The following is a 23,597-nucleotide window of genomic DNA, read 5'->3' on the forward strand; positions in this document are numbered from 1 at the left end:
TTTTATGATAGCTATTGAAGTTTCCTTTGAAGCATACAATATAAAGAGTAGAGTCACATTCCTTGTGACTATCCTAAGGTAGCTGAAAATAAGGTATATTACCTATTTTTAAGGGATAAAGTTCAATATGTATATCAAGTAAGTCTGCCTCATATGTCTATCTTGTACTTCTATTTTTCATATCCCTAGTGTTTTTAATCCTTAGTTATTTTGTTCACTTGATTTTTTTGGTCCCTTTAATTCGTTATGGACAGAAAAAGATGAGTTAAAATCTATTATGACCACTGTGTTTCTAATTCTTCTTATAATTTCCTAGCATTTCCTTTATGAATGTTGATTTTATATTATTTAGGCCCTAACATTCATAACTGTTGTATATTTATTGGAAAGTGTGCCCATTGGTAGTATTGTTTCCTTTTTTTGATGTATTTATTTTTTGCCATAAATTATATATAACTAGACCCAATTCTCAATGTTAATCCTTCTGCCATTATTTTCTTCTCATCATTTGGAAAACTAAAGCTCATCCTCTCATTATTTCTTCCAGAAAAATTCATGAGAACAATATTCTCTAAATTCTTGCATATTTGATGTACATATATGCTGTCTTTACATTTGAATGACAGTTTGTCTGAATACAAAATTTGAGGGTCACACTTCTTTTCCTTGAAGACTAGTAAGACTTGTTCCATTATCAAATACTGCTATAAAACAATCTAAAGACAGGCTGATTTTTTTTTCATTTTAAGTGACTTGATTTTATTTCTTAGCTTCCCAAATGACTACTCTTCAGATCTTTGATGTCTCATTATTATCTGTTTATTTTCTGGCATAGACTAAACTGCTGTCAAAAGTTACATAAACTCACTATGTAAGAGCTCAAAAAGAGTAGAGATTGTTTTCTTGCTAGGGTATCAATATTCCAGGTTAGGATTTAAAGGACTTCTAATCACGTGGTCACTCAGCTCTGGCTTCTTTGATCAATGTGGTCACAACAGCAGCCCATTGGAAGGAATGAGCATGGAGTAACCTCACGGAGTGTTATGTGGACTATGTTAAAAATGGGACACATAATTTATATTCACATGCCATTGACTAGAATGCAGTCGTATGACACAAAAGAGGCCAGAAATGTGTTTAAGTGTCCAAGATGAAAAATTTTAAAAGCTTTAGGTGGACATTATCAATTTTAGCCACAATCTGTTCCTGAGCCACCACATAGGCATGCAAATCCTACTGACCACACATGTAAAACATTCACTCCTCCCCAAGGGAAACACCCCAACATTATTCACCAATTGCATCTAATTCAAAGCCTAGGATTTCTGCATGATTTCTAGCCATTAAGGCCCAATTCTGGTTCCTTAAGGATTAATCATCTACAGAGTAAAAATACGAGTTATCTATCCTCCAGTCTCACAAAGAAAAACACATCTAATATGCAATAATGGAGTACAGACAAGATAACCACAATAACAATCTCCATTTAGAAAAGGAAAGAATGAGGGACGCCTAGATGGTTCAATCAGTTAAGCATATGACTTTTGATTTCAGCTCAGGTCATAGTCTCACAGTTTGTGAGTTTGAGCCCCGCATTTGCTCTGTACTGACAGTGCAGAGCCTGGTTGGGATTCTTTCTCTCCCCTCTCTCTCTCCCCTACACCACTTACTCTCTCTCTCAAAATAAAAAAAAAAAATTAAAAATTAAAAAGGAAGGGAAAGAATGAGAAACACACAGTAGTCATAGCAATGATGTAATCCAGTTGGGTAAGCATTGTGAAGTCTTAGCAAAGTTGGAAGTTTCTCAATTATACCTGCTCTCTCTGAAGACTTTGCTGTTTCCCAAATCCTCTTGCCCCACCCTCCAGAAGATTCTTTTTTGCCCCTTATCCATGGCCATATCTGAAGTGAAGACTGGGAAGTATGACCCCCTTGGAAACTACAATGAAAGCAATGTGAGCTAGGATATAATACATCAAGGCCCAGCCCACACCCTTTCTATGGGCTATAATGGCAACCATGTGAACCACAGCAAAGGATTAATGATAATGTTGACTGGGCAAGTATCAGTAGCCTTTGGTGGAATAAGAATCCTGAATCCCTCAACAACTATGTGGAAAAGTGGTCCTCTTTCCTGAACTTGGAACATTTGTCCTTGACCATTAGAAGAGAATTCCTTTGTATTTTGAATGTATTTGTTATAATAATTTAGCCTCTACTAATTAACATACAAATTAGTAACAGGAATGGGATAATGCCATAACTCTGACTTAAAATATACGATACTGGTTTCGTGGTTAGGCAGTTGGTAGTAAAGAAACAGACATTATAAGCTAAAAAGCTGGAGACCCATGCTGTGCTGGGGAAAACCATTAAATACGCTTCATTCCACTGAATAAAACCATGACACATGGCCACTTCCAAACTAAGCAGAGAAGTATGATCTAGCTCTGTGCTCAGGAGTAGGAAGAAAAGGTTTGGTAGTCAGCAGTCTCTAGTATACCATTCTGTATTCTTTTTTTTTTTTTTTTTTTTTGAGACTTGGTATGCCCATTTACTCTGCAGATTTAATGCTTTTGTTCATAAAGAGTATTTTCAGAATTCTTTATTCTGGTCTAATATTTCTATTTTCTTCTTCAGGGCCTCCATTTAAACTTACATTTTATTTGCCTTGAGTATGTTCAGTATCTACACCTACATTCAATCCAGGCCACTTATAAAGGGGCTAAGCTATCAAGAAGTATTCCATGAAAAGAATTATTTTGGAAAATTCATGAAAGTTTGCACAGGAGTTACTACACCAATGATAAAGAAAACTAAGCAGTTGTGGATAATATTATGTACCTGGTAGATTCATATACTGATACTCAATCTTGACCTGATGCTTTATTATCATTACTTTATACTTAATTTTTCAAAACATGATACACACTTAAAAAAATAAACCTTCTGAGGCAACATTCTCCAAGTAATACAGCATTCCCCCAATTTGTCCACTCTGAACACAAAAACCTTGGCTACAAAACGTGAGTATAATATATCTGTAGTAATTATACCCCATGAAGTCAACAAAACAGGCATTGAGAACAACTGAATGACTCCCATGAAAAAAAGAACAAAATGGAGACCAAATTACCAAATAAGCAAATATGTATAAAACTATGAATGCTACAGTAGGATTGAGATATGAATGTTCTCATAACAATCTACTTATTTTAAATAAGCCAACCAAGGCTATCACAACAGGGTCTATTCTGGTTCTCTGGATTTTTCTTTTTTGCTCACTGACAACTTTCTCCTATTCCTTTTCTGTATGTCTACCAAATTATTCTAAGTGGAGACATGACTCTCCTATGCCAGATTCTTTGTTATTATTATTTATTAAAATTATTCCAGAGGAGAGGAGCCAAGATGGTGGAACAGCATGGAAGCTTTTTGTGTGACTCGCGCCCATGAAATACAGCCAGACCAACACTAAACCACCCTACACACCTAGAAAACCGATTGGAACATTAACACAACAATCTGCACAACCTGAACCACAGAATTCAACAGGTACACAACACAAAGAGCTGAACTTGGGGAGCAAGAAGCCCCGAAAGATAGGGAACCTCTTTTGTGGGTGGAGAGTTGCGGGAGACTGGGGAGGAGGGGAGCATACAGGAAAAGCACACCTCCCCAAAAGCAGCTGGAGAGAAAGTGGAAAATTGGAAACAGCTGCAGGAACTAAACTAAAAAGGGAGAAACAAGAAAGGAGAGGGTTTAAATGCCATTAAGATTGTAAACAAGGGGAGCTCAAATGCTGCAACTCTGCAGCTCGATACCTGGTAATGCTCTGGTGGGAAAGGTGAATCCCCAGGAACAGAGTGGGGTCCGGGAGATTCTCAGGCCACATGGGGAAAAGCGGTTCCACTGCTGGAAGGACATTTGGTAGAGAGTGTTGAAGCCACCTGGTCCCAGCAGACCCCGGAAGGCAGCCACATTCGCTGGTGCTGGGGCAAAGTTGTTGAGGGTGAAGCCTGATGCCAGATGTGTGTTGAAATTTTCCATGATCCCTGAAACGCTGAGGCTACACTGTCTCGCAATTTTTTTGGGCGGGGGGGGGGGGGGGGGAGGGGAGAGCAGGCTGGCACCTGGCCACAGTCTCAGGGCACCAGAAACAGGAGGGGCCAGCAGCATTTGTTCATTCAGCCATTGCTCGGTGAAACCCTCCAGCATAGGGGCAGAGCAGGTCAAAGCTGCAGTCCTTTGGAAGTAAGGGGCCAGGGAAAATAGCCGCATCTGAGACAAAACTTGGGAGAGAGGTACTGCCTGGGGCATAGTCATGGAGAGTGGAAAAGCGGGAGTGAACGAGAGCTGAAGACAGAAGACCGGTGCACGATTTCTGATCCAGGAAAACAGACTGGGTGGCTGGGTGGCACCATTTTTCACCACTCCCACATATGCGCACCAACAAGCACTGCAACAATCCACCCCAGTAGGCTAGCAGCGCCATCTAGGGGAGAGCGGAGCTGTTACACCAAGCCCTGCCCAACTGGGCCAACTTCCCTCTTCAAGAACAAAAACCTCACTGCTGGCTTAATTTATGGACTCTAAAGAGCTACATGGACTGACCTCTAGGGGAAAACAAAGCAATTTCAGTCCTAATTCAATCTGTTAGCAGGTTCATCTATTCAACTTTTTTTCTATCTCACTTCCTTTTTCTCTTTTACAATTCTTTTTCTTGAACACAGAAAGAGAAAAACTCATTTTTATTTTCAATTTTTATTAAAAATATCTGTCTTTAGTTTTTTTACTATTTTTTCTACTTTTATGTAAAATTTTTCAAATTCTACTTTACTTCCATCATTTTATTTTAGTCTCCTTCAGTGTACTCACCTTTTCAATTTTTGAACAATTTCGGTTTTTTCTTTCTTTTTCTTTTTTTCTCTTTTTCATTTTCTTGAATGAAGAAAAAGAAAAACTTCATTCTTACTCTCAATTTCTTTTAAAATATTTTTATTTAATTTTATTCCTATATTTTTGGCTTTTATTTAAATTTTTCAAATTCTATCTTACTCCTATCATTTTATTTCAGTCTACTACAGTGTACTCACTTTTTCAAATTTTCAAACGATTTCTTTTTTTGTCTTTTCTTTTTTCTTTTTTTATCTTTCTTTTTCATTTTTCTTTTTTCTTAAATACAGAAAATGAAAAAAATTCATATTTTTTAAAATTTTTATTAAAAATATTTTTCTATAATTTTTTTCTACTATATTCTCTTCTTTTGTGTATTTTAGTCTAGTGTATTAATTTTTTCAAATTCTCAAACAATTTCCTTTTTTTCTGCCCCCCTTTTTTGTTTCTGCTTTGTTTTTATATTTGTTTTTTTGTTTTGTTTTGTTTCTCGAATCTGTCAAATCACTTTCTACACCCAGACCAAAACACAACTAGGATCTAGCATCATCTATTCGATTTTTATGTTTGTGTGTTTTTAATTATTAATTTTAATATTTTTTATTTCAATTTTTCTATCTCATTCTTTTTCTCCCTTCAAAACGACAAAGGAATTCACCCCAAAAGAAAGAGCACGAAGAAAACGATAGCCAGGGATTTAACCAACACAGACACAAGCAAGATGTCTGAACCAGAATTTAGAATCACAATAATAAGAATACTACCTGGAGTCGAGAATAGATTAGAATCCCTTTCTGCAGAGATAAAAGAAGTAAAAAATAGCCAGAATGAAATTAAAACTGCTATAACTGAGCTGCAATCACAGATGGATGCAGCAGCGGCAAGGATGGATGGGGCAGAACAGAGAATCAGCGATACAGAGGACAAACTTATAGAGAATAACAAAGCAGGAAAACAGAGGGAGATTAAGGCAAAAGAACACGATTTAAGAATTAGAGAAATCAGGGGCGCCTGGGTGGCGCAGTCGGTTAAGTGTCCGACTTCAGCCAGGTCACGATCTCACGGTCCGTGGGTTCGAGCCCCGCGTCGGGCTCTGGGCTGATGTCTCAGAGCCTGGAGCCTGTTTCCGATTCTGTGTCTCCCTCTCTCTCTGCCCCTCCCCCGTTCATGCTCTGTCTCTCTCTGTCCCAAAAATAAATAAAAAACGTTGAAAAAAAAATTTTTTTAAATAAAATAAAATAAAATAAAAAAAGAATTAGAGAAATCAGTGACTCAGTAAAAAGGAACAACACCAGAATCATAGGGGTCACAGAAGAGGAAGAGAGAGAAATAGGGGTAGAAGGGTTATGTGAGCAAATCATAGCAGTTAACTTTCCTAACCTGGGGAAAGACACAGACCTCAAAATCCAGGAGGCACAGAGGACTCCCATTAGATTCAACAAAAAAACGACCATCAACAAGGCATATCATAGTCAAATTCATAAAATACTCAAGCAAGGAGAGAATCATGAAAACAGCAATGGAAAAAAAGTCCTTAACCTAAAAGGGAAGACAGATCATGTTTGCAGCAGATCTATCCACAGAAACTTGGCAGGCCAGAAAGGAGTGGCAGGATATATTCAGTGTGCAGAATCAGAAAAATGCACAGCCAAGAATTCTTTATCCAGCAAGGCTGTCATTCAAAATAGAAGGAGAGATAAAAAGTTTCCGAGACAAACAAAAATGAAAGGAGTTTGTGACCACTAAACCAGCCCTGCAAGAAATTTTAAGGAGGACTCTCTGAGTGGAGAAAAGATGAATATATATATATGTGTGTGTGTGTGTGTGTGTGTGTGTGTGTGTGTGTGTAAATACCAAAAGCAACAAAAGCTTAGAAAGGACCAGAGAACACCACCAGAAACTCCAACTCTACAAGCATCATAATGGCAATAAATTCGTATCTTTCAGTACTCACTCTAAACGTCAATGGACTCAATGCTCCAATCAAAAGGCATAGGGTAACAGAATGGATAGGAAAACAAGACCTACCTATATGTTGTTTACAAGACCCACTGTAGACCTAAGGGCACCTTCAGATTGAAAATAAGGGGATGGAAAACCATCTATCATGCTAATGGTCAACAAAAGAAAGCCAGAGTAGCTATACTTATATCAGACAATCTAGACATTAAAATAAAGACTGTATCAAGAGATGCAGAAGGACATTATATCATAATCAAGAGGTCTATCAACCAAGAAGACCTAACTATTATAAACATTTATGTGCCAAATTTCAGAGCACCCAAATATATAAATCAATAAGTCACAAATATAAAGAAACTCATTGATACTAATACCATATTAATAGGAGACTTCAACACCCCACTCACAGCAATGGACAGATCATCTAATCAAAAAATCAACAAGGAAACAATGACTTTGAATGACACATTGGACCAGATGGACTTAACAGATATATTCAGATCATTTCATCCTAGAGCAGCAGAATATACATTCTTCTCCAGTGCACATGGAACGTTCTCCAGAACAGACCATATACTGGGACACAAATCAGCCCTAAGTAAGTACAAAATGATTGAGATCATACCGTGCATATTTTCAGATCACAATGCTATGAAACTCGAAATCAAGCACAAGAAAAAATTTGGAAAGGTAACAAATACTTGGAGACTGAAGAACATCCTACTAAAGAATGAATGGGCTAACCAAGAAGTTAAAGAAAAAATTAAAAAGTATATGGAAGTCAATGAAAATGACAGCACCACAACCCAAAACCTCTGGGACGCAGCAAAGGCGGTCATAAGAGGAAAGTATAGCAATCAAGGTCTTCCTAAAGAAGGAAGAAAGATCTCAGATACACAACCTAACCTTACGCCTTAAGGAGCTGGAAAAAGAATAGCAAATAAAACCCCAAACCAGCAGAAGACAGGAAATAATAAAGATTAGAGCAGAAATTAATGCTATCGAAACCAAAAATAAATGGTAGAACAGATCAATGAAACCAGAAGCTGGTTCTTTGAAAGAATTAACAAAATTGATAAACCATTAGCCACTTTGATCAAGAAGAAAAAGGAAAGGACCCAAATAAGTAAAATCAAGAATGAAAGAGGAGAGTCACAACCAACAGAGCAGAAATAAAAACAATAATAAGAGAATATTATGAGCAATTATATGCCAATAAAATGGGCCATCTGGAAGAAATGGACAAAATTCCTAGAAACATATACACTACCAAAACTGAAACAGGAAGAAATAGAAAATTTGAACAGACCCATAACCAGTAAGGAAATCAAATTAGTAATCAAAAATCTGCCAAAAACAAGAGTCCAGGGCCAGATGGCTTTCCAGGGGAATTCTAGCAAACATTTAAGGAAGAATTAACAGCTATTCTCTTGAAACTGTTCCAAAAAATAGAAATGGAAGGAAACCTCCAAACTCTTTCTATGAAGCCAGCATTACCCTCATTCCAAAACCAGACAGAATCCCACTAAAAAGGAGAACGATAGGCCAATTTCCCTCATGAACATGTATACAAAAATCCTCAACAAGATATTAGCCAACTGGATCCAACAATACTTTAAAAAAATTATTCACCACGGCCAAGTGGGATTTATACCTGAGATACAGGACTGGTTCAATATCCACAAAACAATCAATGTGATTCATCACATCAATGAAATAAAGGACAAGAACCACATAATCCTCTCAATAGATGCAGACAAAGCATTTGACAAAATACAACATCCTTTCTTGATAAAAACCCTCAAGAAAGTACGGACAGAAGGATCATACCTCGAGACCATAAAAGCCCTATACAAAAGACCCAATGCTATTATCATCCTCAATGGGGAAACACTGAGAGTTTTCCCCCTAAGGTCAGAAACAAGACAGGGATATCCACTTTCACCACTGTTATTCAACATACTATTGGAAGTCTTAGCTCTGCAATCAGACAACACAAAGAAATAAAAGGCATCCAAATCGGCCAGGAGGAGATCAAAGTTTCACTCTTTGCAGATGACATGAAACTCTATATGGAAAACCCAAAAGATTCCACTAAAAAACTGCTGGAACTGATCCATGAATTCAGCAAAGTAGCAGGATATAAAATCAATGCACAGTAATCGGTTGCATTCCTATACACCAACAATGAAGCAACAGAAAGAGAAATCAAGGAATCAATCCCATTTACAATTGCACCAAGAACCATAAAATACCTAGGAATGAATCTAACCAGAGGTGAAAAATCTATACACTGAAAACTATAGCAAGCTTATGAAAGAAATTGAAAAAGACACAAATAAATGGAAAAAAAGATTCCATGTTCCTGATAGGATGAACAAATGTTGTTAAAATGTCAATACTACCCAAAACAATCTACATATTCAACACGATCCCTATCAAAGTAACACCAGCATTCCTCACAGAGCTAGAACAAACAATCCTAAAATCTGTATGGAACCAGGAAAGCCACTGAATAGCCAAAGCCATCTTGAAAAAGAAAAACAAAGCAGGAGGTATCACAATCCCAGACTTCAAGCTGTATTACAAGGTTGTAATCATCAAGACAGTATGGTACTGGCACAAAAACAGACTCAGATCAATGCAACAGAATAGAGAATCCAGAAATGGACCCACAAACGTATGGCCAACTAATCTTTGACAAAGCAGGAAAGAATATCCAACGGAATAAAGACAGTGTCTTCAGCAAGTGGTGCTGGGAAAACTGGACAGCGACATGCAGAAGAATGAACCTGGACCACTTTCTTACACCATACACAAAAATAAATTCAAAATGGATGAAAGACCTAAATGTAAGACAGGAAGGCATCAAAATCCTCAAGGAGAAAGCAGGAAAAAACCTCTTTGATCTTGCCCGCAGCAATTTCTTACTCAACATGTCTCCGGAGGCAAGGGAAACAAAAGCAAAAATGAACTACTGGACCTCATCAAAATAAAAAACTTCTGCACAGCAAAGGAAACAATCAGCAAAACTAAAAGGTAACCGACAGAATGGGAGAAGATATTTGCAAATGACATATCAGATAAAGGGTTCGGATCCAAAATCTACAAAGAACTTATCAAACTCAACACCCAAAAAACAAATAATCAAGTGAAGAAATGGGCAAAAGACATGAATAGACACTTCTCCAAAGAAGACATCCAGATGGCCAACCGACACATGAAAAAATGCTCGACATCACTCATCATCAGGGAAATACAAATCAAAACCACAATGAGATACCACCTTACACCTGTCAGAATGGCTGACATTAACAACTCAGGCAGCAACAGATTTTGGCGAGGTTGCAGAGATAGAGGATCTCTTTTGCATTGTTGGCGGGAATGCAAGCTGGTGCAGCCACTCTGGAAAACAGTATGGAGGTTTCTCAAAAAACTAAAAATACAACTACCCTACAACCCAGCAATTGCACTACTAGGCATTTATCCAAGGGATACATGTGTGCTGTTTCGAAGGGACACATGCACCCCTATGTTTATAGCAGCGCTATCAACAATAGCCAAAGTATGGAAAGAGCCCAAATGTCCCACGATGGATGAATGGATAAAGAAGAGGTGGTATATATATACAATGGAGGATTACTTACCAATCAAAAAGAAAGAAATCTTGCCATTTTCAACTACGTGGATGGAACTGGAGGGTATTATGCTAAGTGAAATTAGTCAGTCCAAGAAAGACAAAAATCATATGACTTCACTCATATGAGGACTTTAAGAGACAAAACAGATGAACATAAGGGAAGGGAAACAAAAATGATATAAAAACAGGGAGGGGGACAAAACATAAGAGACTCTTAAATATGGAGAACAAACTGAGGGTTGTGGAGGGGTTGTAAGAGGGAGGATGGGCTAAATGTGTAAGGGGCATTAAGGAATCTACTCCTTGGGGCGCCTGGGTGGCTCAGTCTATGAAGTGTCCAACCTCGGCTCAGGTCCTGATCTTGTGGTTTGTGGGTTTGAGCCCTGTGTCAGGCTCTGTGCTGACAGCTGAGAGCCTGGAGCCTGCTTCAGATTCTGTGTCTCTCCATCTCTTGGCCCCTCCCCTGCTCATGCTCTGTGTCTCTCTGTCTCTCAGTAATAAATGTTAAAAATTTTTTTTAAAAATTATTCCATCTCTCAATCTATAGTTACTTGATGTTAGTCTTAAATATTTAGGATTCATTTAGTATACATTTAAGGAAATTGGTTTCCCAAAAATGTTCTTTTATTTTATTTTATTTTTTATTGAAACTCAAGTTAATTAACACACAGTGTAGCCTTGGCTTCAGGAATAGAACCCAATGATTCATGTCTTACATATGCCAAAAATGTTCTTTAAATGCTTTATTGTCCATGATGATGCAAAGTTATCCCTGTCCGAAGACAAAGAAAGTGTGGAATATGGATGTGTGGAATATGGATGTCTGAAACTGTTTCCCAAGTTTGCTTTATAGAAAATTCAGACCTGATTTGAAAGTTAGCTACTTGAGAGTTACCCATGTATATCTTGAGTAGATTTTATTTATTTAAATTATTTTTTTAAATAAATAAATAAATATATAAATAAATGCACTATTACTTGGGGCACCTGGGTAGCTCAACTGGTTAAGCATCCAATTTTGGCTCAGGTCATGGTCTCACAGTTCGTGAATTCAAATTCACATTAGGCTCTGACCGTGCAGAGCCTTCTTGGGATTCTGTCTCTCTCTTTCTCTCTCCACCACTTGCACTCTCTCTCTCAAAATAAATAATAAAAATAAACTTTAAAAAACATTTAAAATGCATATTACTTATTACTTATTTCCTCAAAAATCATCTATGTTACTTAATCTGTGGAGCACTGTAAGATTTCCCCCATTCTGGTCCTTTGTCTTTTACTCTACAGTGTCATGATGCAATAGATTCTTTTAAATTTACAGTGCAGAAATACTAATTTCTTTTTTTTTTATTTTTTTTTCCAACGTTTATTTTATTTTTGGGACAGACAGAGACAGAGCATGAACGGGGGAGGGGCAGAGAGAGAGGGAGACACAGTATTGGAAGCAAGCTCCAGGCTCTGAGCCATCAGCCCAGAGCCTGACGCGGGGCTCGAACTCACGGACCACGAGATTGTGACCTGGCTGAAGTCGGACGCTTAACCGACTGTGCCACCCAGGCGCCCCAGAAATACTAATTTCTATATTGGGTTCTGAGTTCACACTGAATGAGCTGAAACATCAGTTAGAATACAAGCTGTATCACAGCAATAACAATTCCACCAATTGAAGCAATTTATGGATTTTACTATTCAACTCTTTCAAGGATACATTCTTTTTATTATATTTTCGACATACATTCTTCTCTTCTTTCTAAGTGACAATATCATTTTTAACAATGTTGAGATTACACAGTTACTAGGATCTTCTTAATTCCCTACACTGGCATTTTACTATTTTAATCATCTCCTTCTCACAGCATTGGTGAGGGAGAAATTCCAACCCCAGGGTTTTGCAGGTGACCAAACACACAACACATAACATAGGACAAATGAGAGCAACAGCAGGTATTAGTCACATGTACCCATGGACCAGGGGAGAAGGACACCATGCAGGGCCACACAGCAGTTGCACTGAGGACAGAACAGAGTGAACAGCAGGGACTGTGGGAGGCAGATTTTGTATTAAGAGGGTAGAATGGTTCCCCTGGTTCCCACAGAAGGATACAATTGGCTTGTTTGAATAATTTATGGGCTGTCAGAGAAGTAAAACCCAACAGTCAGAAATAAGCCAGAACTGCATTTGATCACTTCAATAAAGGGCATTGTTTGACTAGGAGATCTTATCCACAGAAGGAAAGTGGGGTGGAACTTGTAGTAAGCCCATTGAAAGCCCTTCCAATTTTACCAGACATGAAGGCAATGCATGATATTAATTTCGGATCTTATACCATATTTACCTGTATAAATATACAGTAGTAAGAATCACAAATTCTACAAATTTTTCAGGCATAATTTTACTCACTGTGACCTACGAAATTTCTTACATGTTATCCGTCTTGAGGGAAAACTACTTCCTCCTATCAATTGTACATACCACTGATAGGGGAATTATTCATTACTTACAGTCCTGGCAATGACTCAGTGCCTCAGTGCCTTAACATTCCCTTGGTACCCAAAAAGCAAGCTACTACTTTGTTATCTGGGCATGTCATCCTGGTCTTGTTATTAAAGATGGTTTGTATTTCCTGCATATTATTTGTGTACTCCACCCATGTAGGCATACACATGCCTTCAATACAGCTCTGGGGATGTTCTAAATGGAACATCACCAGTTACCATTTCTTTCCTGTGGTAAGATTCACAAGCACTTAAACCTCATGCCTTTCAAAAAAATGTTTCTGAAATAGTTTCCTCTCTGATACAAAAACAATAAATACCAACATCACCTCAGGGGTGACTGTGTTGGGAAGGTACTTCAAATCCCACTAGGGTAGTCTACCCATACCAGTAAAAAAGTGCTTTGAATATGACTGAAATGCTCAGTTTCCTTATCCAGGATAAACATATCCCAACAATATTGCTTATATTATTCTTTTTTCATGATACAAGGGTAAATGTCAGCCTCTTCCAAATAATCACTAATTCTTCATTTTAAAAAGTCTGAATTGGTGCAGCTTTAATTTTACTTTAGAATAAAAAAATATCCTATACAAAGGGCCTGGTTAATTCCCACAGCTGAAGGGAATGTGGTAAAGAATAAAGCCAATCCCAACCATTTTTAACAGAAAAAAGCTATATTTCTTTACTCAAAATGTAGTTTTATTTGAGGGAACACTCAGAGACTCAAGATTTTAGAAGATTATAGGCATATGAACATCATCAACTCTCACTTTGAACACCAAATTGCCAACATAATTCAACCCCAGAATGCAATCAAAACCAGTTGGATTCTTCAGTAAATGAGTTAGCCACCTATCAGGGAGAAAAAGAGAACAGGGATATATAATCAGAAAACATCTAGGTAAACACATCTAATATGAGCTTTTAGGGTCAGATCTGCAAAGATTATCTATAGCAAGGTGAACCTGCTTTATAAGCAAAAGCCTATGAATATTTTCTGACCTCCCAGTTTGTGTAACAGTGAAACCCAAAAACATTGTAGGGGCATCTGGGTGGCTCAGTCTGTTGAGCGTCCTACTCTTGATTTCACCTCAGGTCATGATCCTAGGGTTGCGGGATCAAGTCCCACAAAGCTTGAGATTCTCTTTCCCTCTGCCTCTCTCCCCCAATAACACTCACTCTCTCACTCTCTCTAAAATAAAAAAAATATGTAACAATAAATAAATACAAAAACATTGTAGTCTCAGATTCCCTAAGAAGTTAATTTCTGTGCACTTGTGCTTCATCTTGGCTTCTCTAGTTTCTTTTCTCCTGAAACTGCATTTCTTAAGTATGAAAATTCATTTTAATAGTATGTAACTTTTGATTTGTGGTATTTCCCTCCTTTCTTGACACATGGTACTGGTACTTCTCATTTCTACCATAAAATAAATCATCCAGATTTCTGAGAGAAGTCTATCCACAGTTGGTTATTTTTAAAGTCTCTGATGTACCGGGAAGTGATACAAAATATCTAAATAAAAGAAAGTTTTGTAGGGATGAAAAACCATGGAATAGCAAACTCACCAGCCTACAGTTACATGATTTCTGCATTAAGCCAAAGTTTGCATAGAAAATTTGGTTTCAAGTAGCCTTTGTTGCTTCCTTCTTTTCCCTCTTTACGGCATTTCTCTTTTATCTGTTCCCACACTCCATTGCCATCATTTTCCATTAAATGGGATGAGTTTTATACAAGTACCTAGCATGTGAGGGGCCCCTGGGTGGCTCAGTCAGTTAAGCGTATGGCTTTGGCTCAGGTCATGATCTCATCGTTCCTGAGTTTGAGCCCCACGTGGGGCTTTGTGCTGACAGCTCAGAGCCTGAAACCTGCTTCGGATTCTGTGTCTCCCTCTCTCTCTGCCCCCTCCCTGCTCACACTGTCTTTTCTCTCTCTTAAAAATAAATAAACATTTTTAAAAATTTTTTTTAAAAACAAGTACCTAGCATGTGACCAGATTATAGCACTCAATACCATGTCCTTTGCTTGACCAACTATAACTATAAGATGACATCTACTAAATTTATTTATACCAACACATCAATGGCTTAACAGTCCCCTTTGTAGTGGGTACATTTTATTGTATATCTGAGAGGCATCATATCTCCCTCTTATACCAACTAAACTTCTTTCTTTAAAGAATTTCTCTTTCTCTTTTCCTTATGTTCTTGGTGGGGCTACCGATCACAGTTCACCTTCCTTTCTAGATACAAGGGTAGGCCAGGGGTCTATGCTAAACTAACTGGGTTCTCCTTGCCACATATCTGAATCTAAAGCAGAGATTCCAAAGGGCAGATAATCAATAGGTGCCAAATTACTCAGTGGTGGAACCCAGGGAGAAATTCCACAAGTTCCCACTATTGACAACCTAAGTCTTCTTAGCTCTCCGCCCCTTCTGAGAAAGAATTATTCACCTCTGTCTTCAATTCAATCACCTCTGACCAATCATCTCACAATATCACATCTCTTGCTTAAGTTAGTCAAATTCAGTTTCTCTGTGTATAAACAAGGACACTTAACACATACTACCACCACTGCCACTGACCCCAACCGCAGAGTGGGGGTAGAGAAGAGCTTGCATTTTTAAAGAGAAATCTAAAGGGCAAGATAATCATTCACCCAAATAAATAAGATTCTGATAGTGAAATATCAAGTGTCAGAAAGAGATAAAAGTGGACGAAATTTGGGCTGAGCGGTAAAGTTTCTCATACTTATATTCCTTGATTGATGTTGTATACCTTATAAACTCTCCAGAACCCAGAAATATTTAAACTACACTTAACTATTTCAATTCACCTAAACTAATTTTTAAGTAAATGAGGAGATGAAAGGCTTCAGGAACTCCTTAGAAATTAGAAAAAACTATATCCTTGATACAAATAACTATAGTCTTTAATTATTTTTGTGCACACAAATTTATGGTCTTAAATTATTTATGTGCATATAAACTTATGTATATTTATGTGTATGTATTTGTGTATGTGTGTGTGCATATATATATATATATATATATATACACACATATATATAGCATAAAAAATTTTGCAAAGATTTTACAATGTATAGAACTCTGTAGTCTTCCAAGTCATGCCACTGTGTTGGTCAGGATAAGTAGCATAGCAATCCAGCTCCTTCTATTGAGGGACTCTGCATTTCCCCCAGGGCCTAAGAGTCATCTGCTGGATTGTCTGCATCTAGCCAGCTAATGAAGCAAAGAGAAAGAAGGTGGAGAATCACACACAGTGATGAGAAGACAGCCTGGGTGGCAAACATCATTTCCCCACACATCCTGTTTTCAAGAATCAGTTACAAGTCCCCACCACATGCAGCGTGGTTAGGAAGAAGCTTAGTTGTGTTCAGGAAGCACAGAAAAGGTTTATGAGTACGTGGCTGGTTATCTACCACTACTTCACCCATCTCTGAAGAGGCTAGCAGTGTGATATGAGCACTGTATTTGTAAAAACTATGATTTATGTTTCAACAATACTGCAGTTTTTTACTTAAACATTTTTCATTAACATGTAAAACATAAAATTTTCACAGTAGAAACAATTGTTTACAACTTCGTTTTATTCATTCCTCTAAAATTAAATAAAACATTCTGTGTGTCTCTGTCTTGATAAATAGATGAGAAAATATAGAGATAGATAGATGATAGATAGATAGATAGATAGATAGTATATAAAGTATCTCTTTGTCTTTAAGAGTAAAGAAAATAAACCTTCTGTTTTGAAAGGCTAACTGAGCAGATATTTAAGTCCCTCCCTTCTACTCAACACTTAGAGAAATTACAGATGAAAATAGAAAACTCAGTTTGACATTACTGACATATTAAAAATATCGGAATAAAATAAAATGATGTATTCAAATTGCTGGGAGAAAACAATGTCAACCAAGATAACGCATTCAGTAAAATAATAACCAAGAATGAGAAATAAATAAGGAAAATTTCAGATAAAATTGAAAGAGATTAGTCCAAATATATTAATTACAATATTTATAAACAGAATAGACTTTATTAAAAACTCTCAATGTACATATTTTAATCTAGCTATATGCTTTTATGCAGAAAAATATATCTAAAATGTAGTAACAGTTTAAGATTAAAAATGAAAGGATGGGAAAAGATGTAGTATCAAATATCAACCAAAAGAAAGCTACTATAGCCATATCAATATGAAACTTTTATATAATATATTAATAAAGGGGTCATATATCAATCCATAAAGCACACACACACACACACACACACACACACACACACACCCCAACTGGAGAGCAATTTAGTATTATCTCCTAAAAATACAACTTACTAAAAAACCTAGCCATTTTACTTCTAGAAAAATTCTTGCAAATGTGCAATAGGTGTTCAATATAAGGATATTCATTACAACACTGAGGAAAACAGCAAAAACCAAAAAACAAAGGAAATAACTCTCATAACCATCAAAAGGGAAACTAGTTAGTGAGTTGTGATGTTGTCATGCTACACTACAAAGTAAAGATACATAAATCATAGCTGCATCAATATGGATATAAGTCATAAGAGAAAAATGAATGAAAAAATGGTTTTTCAAATTTGGTAGGTTGTATAAATGTTCACAAATTCTTCCATTCCCTATATTCTTGTACCTTTGCTGCGTAACTTTGACAACACTCCCTCTTTAGACTCTAGACTCATTTTTGTTAACATTTTGTTCAATTTACCAATTGAAAGTGTAACCCAGGCAAAGCCTTATAAAGCACTTCAACATTAGGGTTGATCCACTTGTGGATTCTGGAACTCTTTCACCACCATTGGGAATAAACCCTGCTACTGGAGGATAAGAAACAATGTGAAGCAAAGACAAGCATTGCCTGTTGAGATCTTCTAGTCCAACCAATCCCCAGCCAACTCGGGAGCTGAGCAAGATGCAGAGGTAAACTGAGAAATGCTCAGCTGAACCCAGCTCAAATTATGGACCCACAGACTCTGAGGTAAATAAATGGCTATTGACTTAAACCACTACATTTTGGGGTGATTTGTTATACAGAGAATAACCTTTCTCTGATACACCCATGTACAGCTGAAACTATTTATATAGCTTTTATAAATTCACAAAGAAATGCTAAATATTGCTATGCACATAACTTGCATGGCAGAATTATTAAATACAGATCAAGATATACACATAAAGTTCATGATAGTGGTTAGTACTGGGATGAAGGGAAGAGAATACAAGCAGGAAAAGATAAAGGGGCAATTTAAAAATTACTTATAGAAATTTTTTTTCTTGAAAAGTAAAAGAACTTTCCCGAAGGCAATATAGGAGAAAATCTTCATGATTGATGCAAAAATGTCGTAAATAGGACACAAAAATCACAAACCATAAAAGAATAAAATTGGACCTCATGAAATTTTTAAATGTCCTATCTTTGTAAAACATTACTAAGAAAATAAAAACATAAGGGACTCTAGAAGAAAATATTTGCAATGCATATATCTGACAAAGGATTTATCCAGAATATATTTTTTCAGGAATAAGAAGACAAATAGCCCCATTTGTCGTTGGGGGGAAGAAAGATAACAAAAAAGCACCTGATCAGATGTTCAACATTGTTAGTTGTTAAGGAAATGCAAATTAAAGCCACAATGAAATTTCACCCAACATTAGAATGACTAAAATTAAAAAGGCTGAAAATAACAAGTAGTAAGTAAGGATATGGAGCAACTGAAACTCTGGAGGGAATATAAACTGATACAATCACCTTGGAGAAAAATATGGAAGCTCTTTTTAAACTGAACTAACACCATATGTCCCAGAAATTCTCCTTCTAGTATTTAGTCCATTATGTAACATACGTGCACACAAAAAATTAATTGTACTTGAATGTTCATAGTAGCTTTATTTATAATAATCAAAACCTGGAACAACCCTAACAGCCATCAACAGGAGAATAGATAAACAGATTATACTTAATCTATATAACTGTACACTACCTGCCAATAAAAATAATTTCCTGATAAATGCAATATGAATGAATCTTGAAAACATTACACTGAGCAAAAGAAGTCAGATACAAATATGTACATACTGTATGATTCCATTTAGAAACTCTAGAATACAAATCTAATCTAGTTACAGAAAACAGATTGAACTGGGTGGGAGATTTGACCAAGAAAGGGTTCCAGAAACTTTTGAAGGAAAATAGACATACATTTTTTATTGTGTTAGTGGTTACATAGGTAATACCTTTACCAAGATTCATCAAACCATATGATCAAAGTGGGTGCATTTTATTGAATATAAATCAATAATAATTGATCTATAAATAAAATATAAATAAATAAAATAAAAATATTTTTAAAAATCAATATTATTGATTTTTTAAATATTTTTAAAATATTTAAGTAAGAAAACATGACAAGTATTGACACTTTTAATTCTGAATATTGAGTGCTGTATTACTCAGGGTACTAGCAAGAAGGTAATCTCACCTGAAATTTTAAGAAAATGTCATGAAGAGAATTTTTAAAAGAGGTATGGGCAGAGTTAGGAAAACCATCTGGTACCTTGGAGACATTCAGGAACTTGCACCCACAGGCCAAAGCAAGGAAAGGGGTCAGAATTATCTGAGTCCAGATGAACACCATATGTCCCTAACACAACCTCTCTCATCCTCTTGGACACAGAAACAAAGACAATAAAATAGGTAAGAGAGAACACAGACATTTGGATTTCTTAATATTATTAGAGAAAATGTACTAGGAAACAATGACCAGAGATGAGGATAAATATCGGGTTTTTTTTAAGCTGAGGGGAAGGGTGTATATATGTAGGGCCTCATAAACCAAAATAAGGATTTGGGTCTTTATCCTGAATTCATTGAAGAGTTTCATGTAAAGGAATGTATGAAAAGAATTTCATTTTTAAATGATTACTCTAATTTTTTTCTTAAATAGATTCTAAAAATGTAATCACTATTAGGGATGGAATTTTTTTTACTAAGATTGATTTAGAAATAGCATACATTGCAGCATTACTGATAATAGCAGTAGAATTATTATATAGAGAGTTCTGATGAAATATTTTCTAATTGTTTTGTTTCTACTATTTTCTTGAGTTTTTAATTTGGTTCAGGGTGATTATTTTGTAGTAGTTTAATTTGGTTAAAACTATTAAGTATTTTCATGATTGAATCTGCTTCCTATTTGGACATATCATTTTCAGCAATATTTTCTTCTTTATTGACTTTTTAAAATTACATCCTTTAATTCATCTGAAATTAATTTTAACATGTTATAAAATATATGCTTAAAATGATTTTGAGTGCAGCAGCCAAGAAGCAGTGCCTGCAAGTGCCTTGCACATAAGAGGCCTCAGTGATGGTGTGTAGAATAAGTCTTCGAGTTTTGATTGTCAGGACTAATGATGGTAACATTTTGCCCATGCATTTTAATGTTATAGACATCACTTTTCTCATTCATTACACCAGAATATTCATACCACAGTGTTGCAACAAGATACAGTCCTTTTTTTCATTAATTTGAAAAATACAGTTATCTATTAATCATGATCCACCTTCTACAGTTATCTTTAAAATAATGAGTTGGCTATTTTAAAATTTTAATTGATTCATAAGTTATCTATGAATTTTTAGATGCAATGAGTGTGTTGTGTTGCCCTAAATAGAAAAGCATGCTGCCCAGAATGTATCCTAACTTACCTGAAAACAAATACCTTTGCAATTTATGCACCAATGCCAATGCTCAAATCCTATGGTTGTTTTTCCCTCACAAAATGTGTACTTTTTAATCCCCATCACCTACTTCACCCAACACCTCCACTCACCTCCTCTCTGGCAACCATCAGTTTACTCTCTATAGTTAAGAGCCTGATTCTTGGTTGTCTGCCTCTCTCTTTTTTTTGCCTTTGCTCATTTGTTTTGTTTCTTAACGTCCACATATTAGTTAAATCATATGGCATTTGTCTTTCTCTGACATATTTTGCTTAGTATTATACTCTCTAGCTCCATATTGTTGCAAATGGAAAGATTTCATTCTTTTTTATGGCTGAGTAATATCCCATTGTGTGAGTGTGTGTGTGTGTGTGTGTGTGTGTGTGTGTGTGTGTATCTTCTTTATCCATTCATCCATCAGTGAATAGTTGGTCTGCTTCCATATCTTGGCTATTGTAAATAATGCTGATATAAACATAGGAGTGCATGTATCCCTTTGAGTTAGTGTTTTTGTATTCTTTGGGCAAATACTCAGTAGTGAGAATTGCTGGATAATAGCATGGTTCTATTTTTAACTTTTTGAGGAACCTCCATTCTGTTTTCCACAGTGGCTGCACTAGTCTGCATTCCTACCAACAGTGCACAAGAGTTTTTATTTCTCAACATCCTTGCCAACACTTGTTTCTTGTGTTTTTTATTTTAATCATTCTGACAGATATGACATGATATCTCATTGTAGTTTTTGATTTGCATTTCCCTGATGATGAGTGGTGTTGAGCATCATTTCATGTGTCTGTTGGCCATCTGGATGTCTTCTTTCTTTGGAGAAATGTAGGTTCATGTCTTATTCCCACTTTTAATTAGATCATTTGTTTTTTGGGTGTTGAGTTGTATAAATTTTTTATAGACTTTAGATACTAACCTTTTATCAGATATGTCATTTGTAAATATCTTCTCCCATTCAGTAGATTGCCTTTTAGTTTTGTTGATTGTTTCCTTTGCTGTGCCTAACTTTTTTCTTTTGATATAATTCCAATAGTTTAATTTTGCTCTTATTTTATTTTATTTTATTTTATTGTCCAGAATCTCTGTCATCTTTTTCTCAAGAACATAGTTTCTATGGTATCACAAATACTAAAATAACCACAATGGAGACATTTAAAGCAAGGTGACAAAGGGAAGCTGTGTCTCTAGATGCTCTACTACTCCTCATTATTCAAAGGTAACACACACAAACATGAGCCAGAAAAGTGCCTAAAACCCAACTTAGACTGAATGGGAAAATAAACTTTTTTTTTGCATCATTAATAGGTGTGTCCCAATTTCTCATCCAATTTGTCATCCCTCTATATTGTAAAATGGTTTGTAATCTTTGTCTAGAATGATGGGGAACCCCTCACTTCCATCTAACAGAGCAAAGCTGGCCAGGAAGGAGGCAGACCTGAAGTATCTGGGAGTAGCTGGGTCTACAGAATGGATTCCACAACCACTGGGCAAGTAAGGTCTGAGAAAACAAATCTCTTCATCCCTCTAGCTTTAAATGCCCTTATTTTAAAAAATAAACACTTAGATTTAGTTTATCTCTAGGAATTCTAAGGTTCCACAATCAGGAATTCTAGTGTTAGAGAAAAAGATAACAAAGATACTGGACAACCACAACCAGTGATTGACTGAGTGCAAAATACAACAGAGAGACAAGTTTGGAGAACATGTCTCCAGAAGGGCCACACATAATAGTGCATACGGCAGACAGGTGTATAGATAGCTCAAGCATCTGGTGTGTAAATGGGCAGTGGAGACAGGTGAGAACAGGGAGGGTGATCCTCAACAGCACCTGAATATCCCTTATAAGGATGTGGGAAATGTTTCTGTAAGTAAATGAACTGGGTTTAATCAAAGCCAACCTTTGATCTGATTCCACATCATCCTGAAACACAACTCGTTCTCATAACACCTGCTGTCATCAGAGGCTGCTATTCCCAACAAGGGTACATGCCCTCCTCCTCTCTACAGAGTGTTTCAAAATATTGGTAAAGTCATTTCCCAAAACCATGTAAAAATGTAATCAATGTATTTCAGTTTTGAGTAGATAATACATTTACATGTACAATATTTAAACAATGCCAAAGAATATACAAATGAAAAGTAAGTCTTCCTCCTATGCCTATGCAAATTTCCCTCCCCAAGGCAGCTACAAGAACCAATTTCCTGTGTCATCTTTCCAGGAGAACTCTAACATAATATCAGACACACACATACACACACACACACACGAGATACATACTTTTTTATACAAATGATAGTATATGTACAGGTGAGAAAATTGAAAAGCTTTCTCATTTTGCTTTCATCTGCCTGAGATTCCATTGGATATCTTTACCAGAGTATATATAACCAGTTCCAGTTCCTACTTACAAATCTCTTTCCAATCTACTGCTATCACAAACAAGGCTACAGAGAATGTGCACATATGTCATTTTTTACATGTTTGAGTAAATCTGTACGACAAAAGCCTGACCGGAATTTCAGGGTTAAAGCAACTGCATACAGACCATTTGGAAGACAACAATAGCAGAGTACAGCTACTGGCGTATCTTTTAACCAGACCTCCTGGGTTCAATTTCTACTCTTGCCACCTACTTTCTTTGTGACTAAGCAAGTTGTTTGTTTCTAGACTTCAATTTCACCATCTAAAAAAGGACTAATAATTTTACTTATTTGCAGGATCATTGTGAGGAACTAATTAATGAATATATGTAAAACTCTTAAAATAGTGCCTGACATGAAATAAACACTCAAAAATGTTTATTATTATTAGTTTTGTTAATAGCACACATAAACACAAGT

This window comes from Prionailurus viverrinus, chromosome D3 (genome assembly GCF_022837055.1).
Source record: "Prionailurus viverrinus isolate Anna chromosome D3, UM_Priviv_1.0, whole genome shotgun sequence".
NCBI classification, from domain to species: domain Eukaryota; kingdom Metazoa; phylum Chordata; class Mammalia; order Carnivora; family Felidae; genus Prionailurus; species Prionailurus viverrinus.